This window comes from Lichenostomus cassidix, chromosome 9 (assembly GCF_008360975.1).
Source record: "Lichenostomus cassidix isolate B80296 chromosome 9, HeHo_3.0, whole genome shotgun sequence".
NCBI lineage: Eukaryota > Metazoa > Chordata > Aves > Passeriformes > Meliphagidae > Lichenostomus > Lichenostomus cassidix.
In genome coordinates, this window is record NC_139490.1 from 13,346,133 (window position 1) to 13,361,710 (window position 15,578).

At 40.3% G+C, this 15,578-nt stretch overlaps 1 long non-coding RNA gene across 1 annotated transcript in view; it reads left to right on the forward strand.

Moving 5' to 3' along the window:
* The first annotated feature begins 713 nt into the window (after nucleotides 1-713).
* Nucleotides 714-15,578, forward strand: part of LOC146433313 (uncharacterized) — a 35,786-nt gene continuing 20,921 nt past the window's right edge. Inside the window, exons 1-2 of the long non-coding RNA XR_014854051.1 lie at nucleotides 714-770; nucleotides 1,050-1,172. This is a non-coding gene — a long non-coding RNA (uncharacterized LOC146433313). The remainder of the gene's footprint in view (nucleotides 771-1,049; nucleotides 1,173-15,578) is intronic.

The following is a 15,578-nucleotide window of genomic DNA, read 5'->3' on the forward strand; positions in this document are numbered from 1 at the left end:
AGCCTTAAGGAGCTGCAGGAGCCCTGTGCTCAGCATCCTTCCCTCTGGGAGGGAGGCACACACTCCTGGAAAAGGAGGCTCCATCTGTACCCTAGCTGTGCCTCCCAGGACTCTGCCTCTTCCAGTCTCAGGGGCTCAATGTTTGCTCAACCAATTCTTGTGAAATTTTAAACTCTGGCTGCAAGAAGGGTTTTTATTTAATGTATATTTAGACTGGGGAATAGTGCCTCTTTTCTCATGGAAACAATCTTGCTGTACGAGAGGAAATGGCACCTATAAATTTAGCCTTCCTAACCTGTAAATCTTATCACAAATGGGAAAAAAAGTTTCCATCATGCTCCTTTTCAAGCCCTTCAAAGGAGAAACAAATTTGTGGTGAACATATATACAATCACGAGCCCTGTGAGCTTGGCATTGAGTGGTGTTGTGCCAAAGGCAGAACCACAAATGTATATGTAGCAGCTCCTCTTACGGAAATGTCATCCCCTGCACCCTCCGAGAGCCAGAAATGTTTCCATTTCGGAAAAACAGACCATCAAGTGGTGTGGTGGAACTCACCACCACAAATGGAGATCTCTGATGAAATCACATGGATAGGTCTGTTCTCTCTGTGCAGGATATAATTTGCCTGCTCCACAAATGGAAACAAAAGAAATCAGTGTCAGATGGTCCTCGTGGCCTGGTGTGTATCACATTGTTTATTTAAACAGATCAGTGATTCTGGGCATCTATTTCACAGCTTAATTCATACTGGAAACAGAAAATGGAAGGTAAATAATTCAGCAGCTGAATAGTAAAAATGCAAATTTTTGCGCTTTTTTCACCTGCTTGCGGGATGTGGTTATGAGTAAACATTTCCACTGGGACCTAGTGACTGTAGCTGGATGCAAACAGTTTGCACTGGCAGCACTGGAAACCATCTAGAAGTAATCTGTTTAACAGCTCAGTCTGAAGCCACTATCAGTACAACTCATCTCAAAAGATATTTCTCATGAACACTGATTTAAAAGTAATTATTTAAATTACAAATACTGTTCTGTTTTCCACAGAGCCTGTCAGAAATCCTGCTTGGCCTCCTTATACAGCCAGGCTGGGAAGCTTTCTGGGAGTTCAGAATCTCATGGCAAGAGAAAAATCTGCAAAAACTTTCAGAATTCCCTGCATTCAGTGCTGTGAGTACTTCTGGGTGGTTAAATCCTACAGATTCTTTTTTGAAACTCATTATTAATACAGCTTCAGCTTCCAGGGTGTAGCTGACCTGCAGAGGTACAGCACTCAAAATGGGTAAGAGTCTTACACTAATTTTGGACATCTTAGAAGAAATGCTGTAAAGAACAAGTAAAAGTTGTTGGTTAGACGCTAAATTTTAGACAGAGCAGGTTCTAATGAAACTTGATTTTACCAGAAACATAATTTAGCAACACAAGTTGGTTTTGGTGAAAAAAAAATAAAAAAAATCCCAGCACTTTTTAGGTACTGATCAAAATGTTAGCCTGTTAATCTGTGAGCAATTAATAAATAGTCTTTATGATATACAGTGGCTTAAGTTCTGTAATTAAGCATGGGAAACACACCACTTGATTTCAATTTTAGTAGAAATTTGCACTGCTGAGAATGTGATCATATTTCTAGCTACTGTCTTTTTAAAGTGCCTTTCCTACTTATCTCTTTAAGGTGTAGTTTTTTTATCAGTAACTAGGCAGAATGGCCCAAACCAAAAAACTTACCTGAATACTTCACTAAATTTTTGATAGGTAATTTCAGAAAGGCTTGGGATGCAGTGGCTCTTTACCAGAGCTTTGTGGACTGCCCTATGCTAGGAGTGCAACTGATGGAACTTTTCTACTTTTGCTTGTATTTTATGGAAGTAGCAGACATGGAGTATGGCTCACACAGACAAAAGTGTGCTATTCAAACCAGAGAAAACTACAAGCCAGTTTTCTAATGTTACCTTGAAGTGCTTCCTAAACCTCCGTGCAGCTTTGTTAGCAAGTAGTCTCATTAAACAAACATCAAAACCAGGGAAAACAAGGCAGGCACAGTAATGAACTGAGTGAGCTGGGATGAAAATCATCTGGGGCTGAGCACAGTGGTCATGAGCTGCTGTCTCACTGTGCAGGGAAAAGCAGGGAAATGCTGCAGCCCCTGGGTCTCCTGCTCAGCTGTGCAGCCTGGCTTCTGGAGTGTGTTGGGGGAGCTGTGTGGGTTCAGCTTCCTCCTTTGTCAATGTGAGTTTGCTGCACAGAGATGCTGAATGGCAAATCTCAAAGCAGGAATTACTCCTGACCGTCCAAATGGATATCTGCCATGAGAGGTGTCTGCTGAAAGTGTGGTGAGAGCAGTTAGCAGGGGACACATCATGGGACCACAACACATCAGAAACACTGGAGGCTGAGAGCAAAAAGGAACACCTCTGTGTGCACTAAACCAGTTATTTTATCATGACAGGCCAGAGCTGTAGCAGAGCTGTGAGCTTTGTCAAATAAGGAACACCACAAAGTTTGAGTTTTGGCCCTGCTTTTCAGCACACTGTGTTTCAATTACGTGAATAAAGGCTTAGATGGAAGTGACAGCACAGGCAGAGCCATGACAAGAGCAGCCAGCACTGAGCCCCCTGAGCCAGCAGGAGATCAAAATCCCTGAGGGGTCAGAATGGCCAGGGGTGCTGTCAGGAGCGAGCACCCCACTGTGACTCTGAGCTTCAGCCTCTCTGATGGATGTCTCAGCACGCTGGCTGCCACCAGCCTTGTCAAACATATCCCTGCACCAACACAGCTGAGCAAAAATAGCTCTCTCACTTCTTGTTAGATGTCCACAGCCAGAATATACCTGTCCAGATTAATAAGTCATTACTAATTTAGAAAAGCACAGCTCATATATCTCTTTACACATCCTGCCCTGCAGTGGTGGCCAAGCAGCAGGATGTTTTCAAGCACCACCTGTGCAGCCTGGCTCAGACCTGCCAGAGGAACACGGGTGGTCTCCAGGCACCAAGTGCAGTTGTGCTGGCACAGCACGTCCAGCTTTACTTAGAGGGACTTGGAAATGTGTAATGCTATGTTAGTGAGTAAAGCCCCTAGTTAGGCTAACGTAAAGCAGCTTTTAATCTTCGCTAATGAAAATCTGCAGTTATGATCCTAAGTCTTTTTCCACATACTTCTGCGGCTTTGGGTGCAATCCAACTGACTTAAAAGTCTGACCATAGAAGGCCACTTCTGCTGACAAACCAGCCCCAGAGGCTGCCCAGCATGGGAAGAGTCCAAAATTCAGCAGGGGCTCCCCTGACAAACCTAATGGTCCCCCTGTGCTTGCACAGTCCTCCTGCACACGTCATGAGCAGTGCAGAGCTGCACAGTGCATCAGCTGTGGCAGGGGACAAAATGTCCACAGTTTTCTTGAAGCACTGCTGCCACAGCTCAAGTGCTCCTCAACTAGTTCTTTAAAACAACTTGAGGTTTTTCACAATCACAGCTTCAGGTTCCAGTTTTTATAGTATAAGTTTCCTACCTCTGGGCTGAGGAAAGATTGATCAGATTTGCAGTGGTTTTACTCCTCTGCTTAGCCAGAGGAGTTGAGCCTCCAAGCAAAATAATCAGCCTGGAGGGACTGCTGGACTTGGCACTCGAGCTTCACTTCATAAGCATCTCTTTCACCAGCATGTCTGAGCTGGAAAGAGCAGAGCTGGACTTGACAGCTGAGGGCAACGAGAGCAGGTTAAGAGGCACTAATGGCTGTTGTTCACCTCCAGACTCCCCCACACCTGAGAGAACTGAGTGATGAGGTTTGACTGCAGCAACATTAATGCCTTTGTGGCTTTCCCTATCCTGCAGCCCCAAGGCTGCCTTGCCTGGGGCAGAGTGTGGCACAGGATGGCTTGCTGCCACTCAGCTCATTTTCTTTACCTTGGGAAGATGTCTGTGCAATTTGTTAAGTAAATTCAAAACTGGTAGCTCTGCAGTGCAGGCTGAGAAGGGTCAGCAGTGCTTGGAGACTGTCAGTGCAGGGACATGGTGACATGTGGGGGAGCGACCCTCAGGCTGGGGCTGAGTCTCTTCAGTGAGAGCAGTGACAAGTTCTGAGGAAAACCACTAAAGTGCCATTGTATCTCTATGTCACACTTAGTGACAGGGAGGAAACCTGCCTTCAAACTCTTCAGGAAGAGCCCAGGTGTGCTGGGATACAGGAGCCCTGTTTGTGCTGCTGCAGCCCCTGTGCTCAGCCCTGCCTGAGGTAAGGCTTCAGCAGGCCAAAAGCAGCCAAAATAAACCCATTTAATGAGGTCCAGCGGGCACTGTGCCTCTTGCCAGCTCCTCATTAGTGAACGGACTGCACTACAAAAGGCAAACCCCATCAGCCTGTGCAGGCTCAGCGTGCTGCTGGGTCTGGTGCTGATTTACAAAGCTCAGCTGTTCTGGGTTAAGCAATCGCATATGGGAACTTGTTGGGAGCTTCCTTGAAGTAAGCCCTAAAGTAAGTTACATCTTTATGGGAAAATGTTTAAAAATAAAACCATATGAAGAAGCATGCAGGAGTAAAGGCTGGAAGGGGAAAGACAGCTCTGTTTTCATTCTGCTGTAGCTCACTGTCTGCATCTGGTAAACAAGAAGAGGATGAAGTAACTACTAAAACTGAAGTTACTATTTCAGGGTGAAGAAAATGGAGATTATTCCAAACTTAACTTCGAAGATTTTTATTGATCTTAGCTCTTTTGTTGGCTTGTTTTTGTTTTTTTGTTTGGTTTTTTTTTAACACTGTATGGGCAACAGAACTAAAGCCTTTGCCTTTATTTCTGTTTCTCCAGCTGTGAGAAATTGTTATAGTAGGGGCAGGCAGTGAAATAGCATAAGCTGGAGTTATCATCACTCTCCTGTGACCATGAGTATTTCAGTATTTGGTTTTCATCTGCACTAGATCAGAGCAGATCCTTTACGTGGGATGGTGATTCCAAGGTCATGTCTTTAAAGAGTTTCAGTGCAAATGTAATAATTTTTTGACTACTAGAAACATATAGCATGGAAATATGACTTGAGCACAGCTAGACTGTCGGTAGGAGAGAATGTGTGATGCAGGGCCCACAGTGGAGTCCATCAAGTGTGACCTGTGTGTGAAGGATGGAAATTCATACAGTTTGTTCTTCCCCTGGTGCTGAGGAAGCACTAGGGATTTTTGCTGAATTTTAGTTAGGAAATGCAATTACAGTTTACATGGGAGTTGACAGAGGTTTCTCAGGAATGATGGGCTTGTGGTCCATGGAAAATTGTTTAATAGTGGCAAACAAGTTGGCAAAGCAATGGCTTCTATTGGGGAGGCCCAGACTTTCCCTTCGTATAGTCTGATTTCATATACTCTGAGTTCCCATCTTTCACACCTCCAGGAAAAGGTCTGTGAATATCAGCTCACAGTGTGAAAAATTAGTATTACCTACTTATAGCCTCTGTTATTTTCCAGTGTGTTTTGCCACAATATTTGGAGTGTTTTCACAATCAACAAGGGTAAAGAAAAACATTTTGAGAAGTTGGTAGAAACATGCTAGCAGTTTAGCAGGAAGCTGAACACTCTATTTCCATGGAAGTGTATAAACTGAGATCTTTTTATAAGTAGGAGGAAATGAAGCTTATGTTTTGTGGTTTATAAAAATAAGTTACTGTATCTACCACATATTGCATTAAAATAAAAAGTCAAGGAATCTAAAGTTACTCACATATGCCCAAACTGGCACACACAATTTCATCTATAAATATCTGGAACTGATCCATTCATTGATAGCTAAATGGTATCATTGTCCTCTCATGTTTGTGTGGCTTATTGGTCCCATCTTTAAACTCTGTTTTCTAATTGTAGTGAAGGCTCAGCCTTTAGAGACCTTCAGATCTGCCAGGAGGGGAAGCAGAGGTGATGGGAGGAGGTGAAAACAGAGGAGCACAAGTGCTTCAGATGCTTGGCTGGGATGCTCCTGGGTTCCACAGCATCCTCAGCAGCCCAAATGGAGCCTGCAGAACACAGATATCTCCACATCTTCGAAAAATAAAACACAGCAACAAAAAATCTTTCAACTTTCAGTCAAGGATCAGTTCAATGACTTTGATGCAATTGTTCACTATTAATAGCATACTATATTTCAGTTTCTCCTTTTTTTTCTTTACTTTTTTTTTCATATTCATCTATTTTCTGGTTTAACTTATTCTGGTCTTCATGCTCATGACATACCAGCCAGTGTTTGGGACTGCAATTTTTCCTTCTTTGTATACAGAAGTCCTACTTTTGTTTTTCCTCAGTCTAAGAGTTTCTAATTATTTTTGCAAGTGTTTTCTAAAGGATTTTATGTAAGGTGAAAAGAGTTGCTGAGATGACATTTGAAGTAGAAATGGAGAGGTACAAAATAGGCTTATATAAGCTGATGCTATGTCAATTTTTTTTTGGGTGCTCATTTTAAAAAAAATTTAAAAATTTTATTAATTTTCCTAGAAAAAAATCCCATCTAGAGTTATGCATATAAACAGCGAAAGGTGATAATTTCCTCCCGTGTAATTAACACTCTGTGTAAGAAATATTCATTATTTTATAAATCATAATAAATATTTTATCCTTGAGAGAATGGACTCAGCATTCAGGTGCCGAATGACTCACACCAAAATCCTTTCAGCTGCAAAGGTTTTACTTACTTTTATACCTGCAAGAGCCTGAAGAGAGGGGCAAGGTTTGAGGCTTGTGAATTCCCTGGGGAGTGAGACAGTTGTAAACAGAGACACCAAAAGTAGGAAAATACAGCAGAAATTGCAGCTTCCTCTCTGCAATGCTTGTTTACATCCCCTGGATGTTGTCTGGGGACAAGAGCTCTGTCCCTGCATGGCCTCTGCAGGGTTTTGCTGGCCTTTCCCTGTCTCCAGTCAGGACACAAAGATGTGCATTCAGCGCTGGAGCTTCCCTTTGGCACAGGCAGTGCCCAGAATAACTCTCTGGAAAAGCAGCTCCTGAGCACAATTCACTCTGCTCCTCACTGAAATGCTCACAGGGAAAGGAAGGCTTTCACACAGAATTGTGTGTGTGCACAAACACCTGATATTCTCCTTAACAAGTCTGTGGGTTTTGGCTCTGATGGACTGCTGGGGTAGATGTTAAAACACCAGAGGAAAATCTGTAGAAATAAGGTCTCCCAGAAGAGGCCCAGTGGGAAAGTCAACAATTGAGATCTAGGTCAAGGCATCTGCCCAAAGTATGGGAGAAAAAAGGATACAGAAGAAAAAATTCTTGTTAAGACAGAGAGAGATGTGGGAATTGCTTTTGCCCTTAGAAAGGCCTTTCCCTCCTCATGTCATAGCCCATGTCCCAACACCATGACATTTCTCACACTCTGCCTGAAGCAATGGGACACTCACCTTGTCTGAGGCATCTATTACTCCAGGCTTAATTGCTTAATTGGACTTCAGTCCCAATGCTGACATTTACTTTCTGTGGGCCTGAGTAAACAATTGCAGTGGAGCTGAATCCAAGTTCAGCAAACTATAAATTGAAGGATATTATCTCTATTGGCATCACTGAGAGCTTTTGTGAAAAAAAAAAATTGATACAGAAATTTCACAAAATTTTTTTCACAAAATTTTTGTGAAAAAAAAAATTGATACAGAAATATTGTCATATTTATACTGAAGTTATAAGAACTCTCCTACTCTTTTACTTAATATCACATTGCTAAAGAGGATCCAAGACCATTCATTTCACTGGCAGCTTTTTTGCTATACATGAATCTTTTTACGTCAGGATTCATATTCAATGTTTGTTATCCAAAATCTGGTAGGCCAAGTTCTTTTCCTTCTTACTTAGATCTTTGCCTCCCATTTGCTGACATCTACATGTATGTTTTCTACACCATTAAGTGCATTGGACTCAGGAGCCAGTGCAGCAGCTTTTACACAAAAATATCTTTATTCCCTCCTAGCCCTTTTCTGTTTTGGCATTATCACATAGTGTTGCTGCTCTGACAGTTATGAAAGGTTAATCATTATGACAATACAGGTATCAAGCAGAAATATTAACCAGCCTATTGCCTGCTCATGCATTCACTAATTATACAAAACATGGGGACTTTTTACATAACAACTACGCTTCACTAATCCCTGTTCAGCATTTTAGGGAGAGTGGAGAGAAAATCCTTTATAGAGCAATGGATTTCTTAGGATTTAGGTTGTCATGCACTCAGTCATAGCACCTCAAAGACTTCAGAGTTTGCCCATCCTTTAGAGACCCAGAGATAGAGGTGATGATAAATTTTGAAACTTTATACACAATTTTTTGTGCTTCAAAGCAGCCTGGAAAACATTTGCTGTGTGCTGGGGTTACGGAGCACTGCTGGGCTGTGCTGGCAGCCAATTCCAGTTGGCTTCTCCTGTCCAGTGGAGATCCAGGCATCTGAAAAAATGGCACAAGTGCTTTGTTCAGGTACAGTGAAGGCAATGCGTTTAAACCTGATCAGATCTAGGGTCTTAAAGACAGATTGGCTTAATCATGGGCTTAATGACTCAGAGTAGCAAGGGGATGGGTAATCCATCTTTTAAAAAAACTGGTCTGGGAGCAGATTGTAGATCAACCAGGATTAAAATTTAGTTGTGAAGCAAGAAAGGAACTGTCTCCAGGTGACACTGTGACATTGATGCCTGGGGCAAAGATGGAGTGCAGAAACAATAAAAACTTCAGCCTGGTGATTTCTGTAGAGGTACATAAATCCAATACTTGCAGCAGCTTCTGATCTGTTATCAGAAAGTTTAAAGCAGTTCCTTAAGAAGAAAGTGTGGACAACAGAGGTTATTGAGTCAGCAGATCAGTAGAAGTTTCAGGCTTAAAGAAAAATGAAACTATAAAAAGAGCAGTGGTATATAGCACACCAAACAGATGCAATGATTAAAATAAGGACAGCAGGTCTGTCCAAAGGACATTCCTGTCACTGAGCAGCAAACACCACCATCTTTCTGGAAGGTTTCCTCAGCATAGATATTACATCTAACTGGAGCAGGAATTGCCAAGAACAGTGAGATAGAACAAAAATGTGTGAAAGAGGCACAAGCCTGCCCTGTGCAGGTGGAGTGTGGCTCAGATGGTCCACAAGTGCTTAATGGCAGAGATGCTCCTCCTCAAAGGAAAGGCAGGGAAGCCTGGCACTGGCACCTTCCTGCATGTTTGTTCTTCCACATGGCAGAGAGTGAGTGTAACACTGGGGGTGCAAACAGGGAGCTGCAGTGCTGATAGCTCTCCTGGGGAGTCCCTGCCTGGCCCAGGTTCAGGTGCCTGAGGGAGCAGTGCACATGTGCAGGCTCAGTGTGCTTTGGCCAGACACAACAGTGTGATGCTCTGAAAGCAAATTCTGCTGAAGAGAGACAACTCTATGGTTAAAATGAGGAATTAGAGCAAAAAGTAAATATTCAACCTTCAGGGGCTATATAAAAGTGCTCTGGAGGACAAAAGAAAAGTAAATTTAGTCTTCTGGCATGATACACTCTAGGCAACCTGTCTTGCTGTGGTTGATGATAGTTTTATAGCTATATCCTTTTAGCCATTTTGGGTACCTGGAAGCATAAAATAACAGTAGCAGCAATAAATAACTCATTAACTAATTGGAAAATGATGAGTTTTTTTAATGGCTTGCAAGTAGATAGCATGATATTATCATTATTCTGTGATCTTTTAATATTGATTTAATTCTTGCACCTCAAGAAATCCTTTCTGCACAGGAACATTGTAAAAAAAAGTAGCAGAATATCCATACTACTCACCTTTTATTTGGTTTTGTTTTGATTTTCTCCCTGCACCAGTAACATTGCCAATCAGATATGTGTAATAGCACCTTCTAGGCTTAGCTAGCCCAGAATTGCAAACATTGCACAGTGAGCCAAAACAAGCCTGCTTTAGGTTAAGATTGCTGCAAAATAGATTTTAAAAACTGCCAAAAATCTGTAATTTTTCTTTGTCACAGCTCTTATCTCCTTTTCCACCTTGTTTTCTCTTTCTTTAAGAGAGCACCTTTCTTTCTTAGAAAACTTTAGTGGTTCTTCCACTTAATTATCATCATGCTGTTTCAGTAGATTATGTATCTGTTAAAACACTGTAGAGAGACTTGGTCTTTCTTACTACATTTTGTGAACTATTTAAAGATGCAAACTGAATTTGTTTGAAGAGAAATGTGACTGAAATAGCTAAAAATGTATTCTTAAGATTGTATTGGGTGCCTCACCACTCTATCTGGGTCTGAAACAGTTTAGACTGGTTACTGAGCTATATGAATTAGTGCTTTTTTCATGGTTTGGGAACAGTATAATCTTAGGCTACTCTGAGCTGCCACTGAAGTAGACTGACCATATGATTGGAAGGACTGAAGAGCTCAAATTCCAGCCAGAGAGACCCTGACAGGCTTGAGAGAAGGGCAAAACCTCATGAAGTTCCATAAGGGGGATTGTCTTTAAATTGAAGGAGGGCAGATTTAGATTCAATATTACGAAGAAATTTTTTCCTGCGAGGGTCTTTAATGAGTAGTGGAGAACTACAGTAACTATAGCATTGTTACTGTCTTGAGGAATTAAAAGACATTTGGAAAAAGTTAAAAATACAATATTAAAAGATGATAGCATTTTTTATATCTTTCCTTAGCAAACAAAAGGAAAGAAGATTTTTAAAAGACATGGAGGAACAACTAGGGAAGTTAGAACACCATTTCTGGAAAATGAGAGAGTAGAAGTCAGGGTGAAAAAAACCCAAAAGTTAAGAAACAAGGATTTTATAGTCATTTGTGTTCAGCATGTCTGCAATAATCCCAGCAGAAAATCCCAGGACAATTTTCCAGCAGATTAATACAAATCCTTATTTCAAACAGCTTCATTTTTCAGAGCCTTATGTTTCATTAAAGTATCATTTTTCTGGCCATACAGCAAATATTGCTTCCTCTAAAAGCTTACAGTGTTTCCTGGAGTAATGGAAGCTGATTCCAAATAGAGCAATCCTCCCTTTGCAATTCATGATGCATGAGAATAAATGTGTTTGGAACAGCAGGAGGGATGCAGTGCAGGTCTGGGGTGCACCAGGCATGGTGGGAAAGAGCAGCAGAAAAGTGTGCTTGTGGCTGCTGTGATTATATCAGCACCTAATGAGTGTGGCAACATTTGTTTTTGCATTGAAACAGAAGTTTGCAGGAGCAGTTTTCAACTTTGACATTCCATACAAACGTACTGGCTGGTTCAGGTTTCAGACAGAAATTTATTGAAGCCACGTTTCTCAACTCACTCCATCCCTTAAGGAAGGAATCCGATTTACCAAAGGGCATCAGTATGAAAAAACTGTGAGCTGTCTATGTCTGATTTTACTGTAACATATTCCAAAGATCACAGCATTTTTTAAAAGACTGTTGTTGTTTGCTGTGGGATTTTAAAACTTCCCACTCAGTAAAAAAGACATTGAAAGGGCTGAACTAATGAAGGATTTAACTATTCAGCTAAAACTATGTCACCTGTCTTGCAAACCAAGAAATGTATCTTGCCAAAGGTTTATAATGTCCAGAGCAAAGATTTACAATAAATCCAAAATCATGTATTAGGTCCTTGCAAAACACTACGAGTTTCTTCTGTCTAAAGCTTGTTTTGATAGAATGGGAAACCTGGGCTGCTCTACCCCACCTCCTCTCTACTGGCTGATATTTAAACCCATGTTTAGTTAATCAGCATATCTAACTGAAAACCAATGGCTCCATTAAACAATACAATCAGTTCTGAAAACATATTTTCCAGATTAAAACCCAAAATTTACTTTTTGCTCTCCTCATAGTTACTTTCTTGCATTATCTGTGTGCATTTTGTGATACTTGGAAGCACATGAAGTGAACATGAGGACTTGATATCTCACCAAAGTTGTGTTCATCATGAGCATAATGTTAACATTAAGGCCCAAAATCCTAATATAAGGCCCCCAAATAGTAACACTGGCATTATAATGTATTAATATTACATTGAAATAGTATATTTATAGTTCCACGGTCCTCATTTTGATATAAACTAAGATGATATTTGGTGTGGTGGCTTTGATCCATGTGTGTGCAGTTTAGCATTTGGATGCAGACTTTTGACCAGCCAAAACACAGCAGGCTTTATTTTAAGGGTGAAGAACAGACTCCAAGTGACCTCCTTCCAGGAGCAGCTAATGCTAAAGTCATAAAACTCCATGAGCTTTGCAGCAGAACACACATCAAGGTACATCACAGGGTGTTTTACTTTTGCAGAAGAAACAAATCCTATCACACACAATATATTTTTGAAAGTAGGTTAAATGTGCTTTATACATTCAAAAAAAAGACCAAATGTCAAAATAACATAAATGCAGTGTATGTGGTGATGATTTTTAACATATAAATGAGATCAGGCGTGTATTTTGGTGAAAATCTGTGAAAGCTTCTAAGTTGAACCAGAAGGGAGATTCTGTGCCAGTTTGAAATGTGACATCCATTTCTACACAGCTATTTCTTTGATGCATATAGAAAGCCATATTTGACACCTTATTTAAAAGATTCCACTCTGTATGAAACAATTCTGTGCTAAGTGGAAAATGGTTTAAAATGCACCCTTGACTTTTCTATTGGAGCAACGATTTCAGCAGATGGTTGAAACCTTGTCACATGTTGCTGTGATTTCCATAACCAAAAGGCAGCTGAGGAACCATTCCACAGTTCAACATTCTTTGAAGACCATGTGGGTCCTTCAACAGATTTGGGATAACAATCAAAATTTTATTCAAATGCAAACTATGTTCATACCTCATTGATTTTAGATCCAACCATGATTTTTTTATTTTCCCAATACCAATCATAAAACTCAAACTGTAGAGCAGATTTCCCTTCTTATATCCCACATGTCCCTGAGACAGTGGTCTCAGAAGACACAGTTATAAAGTCCATTGACCTCCTCAGGAAATTGCTGAACTCATCCAGGAGAGCTTTCATAAAAGTGATGCAGACGGAACAGTGACACTTCCTGCTGGATGCACCCAATCCTGGAGAAAAAGTGTGGACTTCTATGGTAATTAACTTTTATATGTGGAAAACCATGAAATTGAATACACCCCTGTCTCCTGTGAAATTTTTAACAGTAAAATACTGTATAGCAGAATAGCTCTAATAAATTGTTTGATGTAAAACCTCGGGCCACCATTCTATTACATAAATCATTTCCTGCCAATTGCTGCAATGCTGACCACCAGACTCTCTGTTGCGAGAGATCATCATGGAAATCCTCCTTTTCCCACCATGCAGATGAGGAAAAGTCTTTCTTTAAGGCTGTTGTGCAGCATGATATGGAATAGGCCAGCACAGGGCAGCATGTGTTCTTTCAACTTTTGTAGGGATTTTCGGATATAAGAATCTCCTCTATTTACAAGAACACCATTTAATTCTTATTTTTTTCAAATTTGAAATCAATAAGAAGGAATGAGTGAAAGAATTGTTTGAACCATTACTTGCCAGGAGGAAAAAATACAAAAAGTTTTAGGGGAAAAAACAAGGTTGAAGGAGTTCTAGAGGTTTTTTTCATTTACACAGAAATTTTTTTTTAAATTTCTTCTTTCCTATACTTGTATATGTTCCTGGTTTTTCCTTTCTCTCAACAAAATAAAAACTGACGAATTAAAATAATGACACAAAACCTGTTCTTATTATAGTAAGGGTTTTCCTTTCTATTTTTATGTTTTTTGAAAGAGACAAAAAAGAATGAGCGCAATATCTGGTCATAAAATACTGACATTATTAGGAATGCTGTCCACTGATAGCAGCACACTGCTCCAACAAACATCTCACGTGCTTCCCAGAGAGCTGTTGTCCCCTTATTTCCAATGACAGTTGGACCTTGGGCTGCTGCTGACTTTTTCTGCTTTCCTTAGCCTTGGCCACAATGTGACTTCTGTAGAAAATACTGGGAGGATACTGTGGAGAACTTACTTTCTCATAGTTGAAGAAACATCAAAGGAATTCCTGTATTTATTCTGCTGTAGTGGTGAAATCTGCCTGAAAATGTCTTGGCACATATAGGAATAATTTATTTTGTTCCAGTTAACATGTGGAGCTCTTTGCATTATACTGCATATTCATTGAGCTGTCATCACTGTGGGTGGGTTTCCATTTTCCATTTTCCATTTTGGTAGAAGACAGTTCCTATAGGAACAGAGGAAAAAGTGATCTGTAGTAGCCGTAAAAGCAGGCAAGGTGGAAAGTGGTTTTACCTACAAGTATTGATGTTTCATTGCACACTTCGATCCCTGTTGAGCAATTGCCCATAAAAAGAAAATGCTCTGGTTAAGCTGGCAAAGGCTAGAAATGCTACATATTACACATCCCCAGTAGCATCCCTGGCCTGGAATGAGGATGCCCATAAATGATAAATATGACACAATAAATAGATGGCAGAAAAATCAGAGATGTGAAGATCCTATGTCCTGAAATGGAAATAAAACTGGAATTTTGTAGTGAGAGATTCCTATTATCAGATGGAAAAAGCAAACCTCCTAGCCCATCATTTTTGGCAATATTCTGATGAGTCCTTTAACTTCTTCCTGCCCTTTTTAGAATTTCATTGCTGCAAACAGGGATGGAGCAGCACCAAAATAGTTGTTTCCTGTGCAAACAATTAATTTTTGCTATTTCTTAACAGTACAAATTTAAGTTATGCAGCCAGTTGATTTCAATTACACTCATGGTGATGTTTCTTTTGCTGGGCTTGCTGTTTATTGTCTGTGCACACCATGGAGTATAAAAAATACTCATCCCATATGGTGCCAATTGGGCACTGCCATTACAAATAAATAAGCATTTGCCCAGACAGAAAATTTTGTAATAAAAGATTGCAGTATGACCACAGAAGCACTGAAAGTATACTTTTTTTCCCTGAAGGTTCAGAGGGTTTTCTAATTATTTTTTTAGATCTTACATTTTAGAGGTCCAGAAAATTGCAGGAAAAAGTTTCTAGTTTTCATGTGGGTTTTGCTGTGTTCTGTTTTTGGAATAGATATTCCAAACAACACGAAGCAGTATTTGCTAAAGATGTATGTAGCCAATAGAGCTCTACAGGATATTTTCATTCCTCCCATGATGACATCACTTCTCAGCAAGCCTTCTATATAAACACCTCACTGTTTGGAAAAACATTTATTTTGGTGTTCTGTATTCTTTGCTTTATGCTACTTGTGTGGCTGAAAATCTTTCCTGAGCAAAGCAAATTACAAAGTGTCATTGGAATGGCTAAATTCCATGGAGAAGGTCCCCAAATCACAGACTTAGAACAACCACAGAATGTTGACCAAAAAATTGCAGAGAAGTACTACCTTTTCTATTCTATTCTATTCTAGATCAAGCACTGCTGTGCCAAGGAAAGAAGGTGGATGCAGAGAAATGCAGCAGGTTCATCCTGCCATTAAAGAGTTTCTACCTCAATGTTAAATTCTGTTCCACAGACACATTACTTTGTTAAAAAAGATTGTTGTCCTCTGCTGGAGATTCAGAGTAAGATAAAGTTGAAAAGTAATCTTGTTGGGGTAAACCTAGTAATTGGGAATAAGCAGTA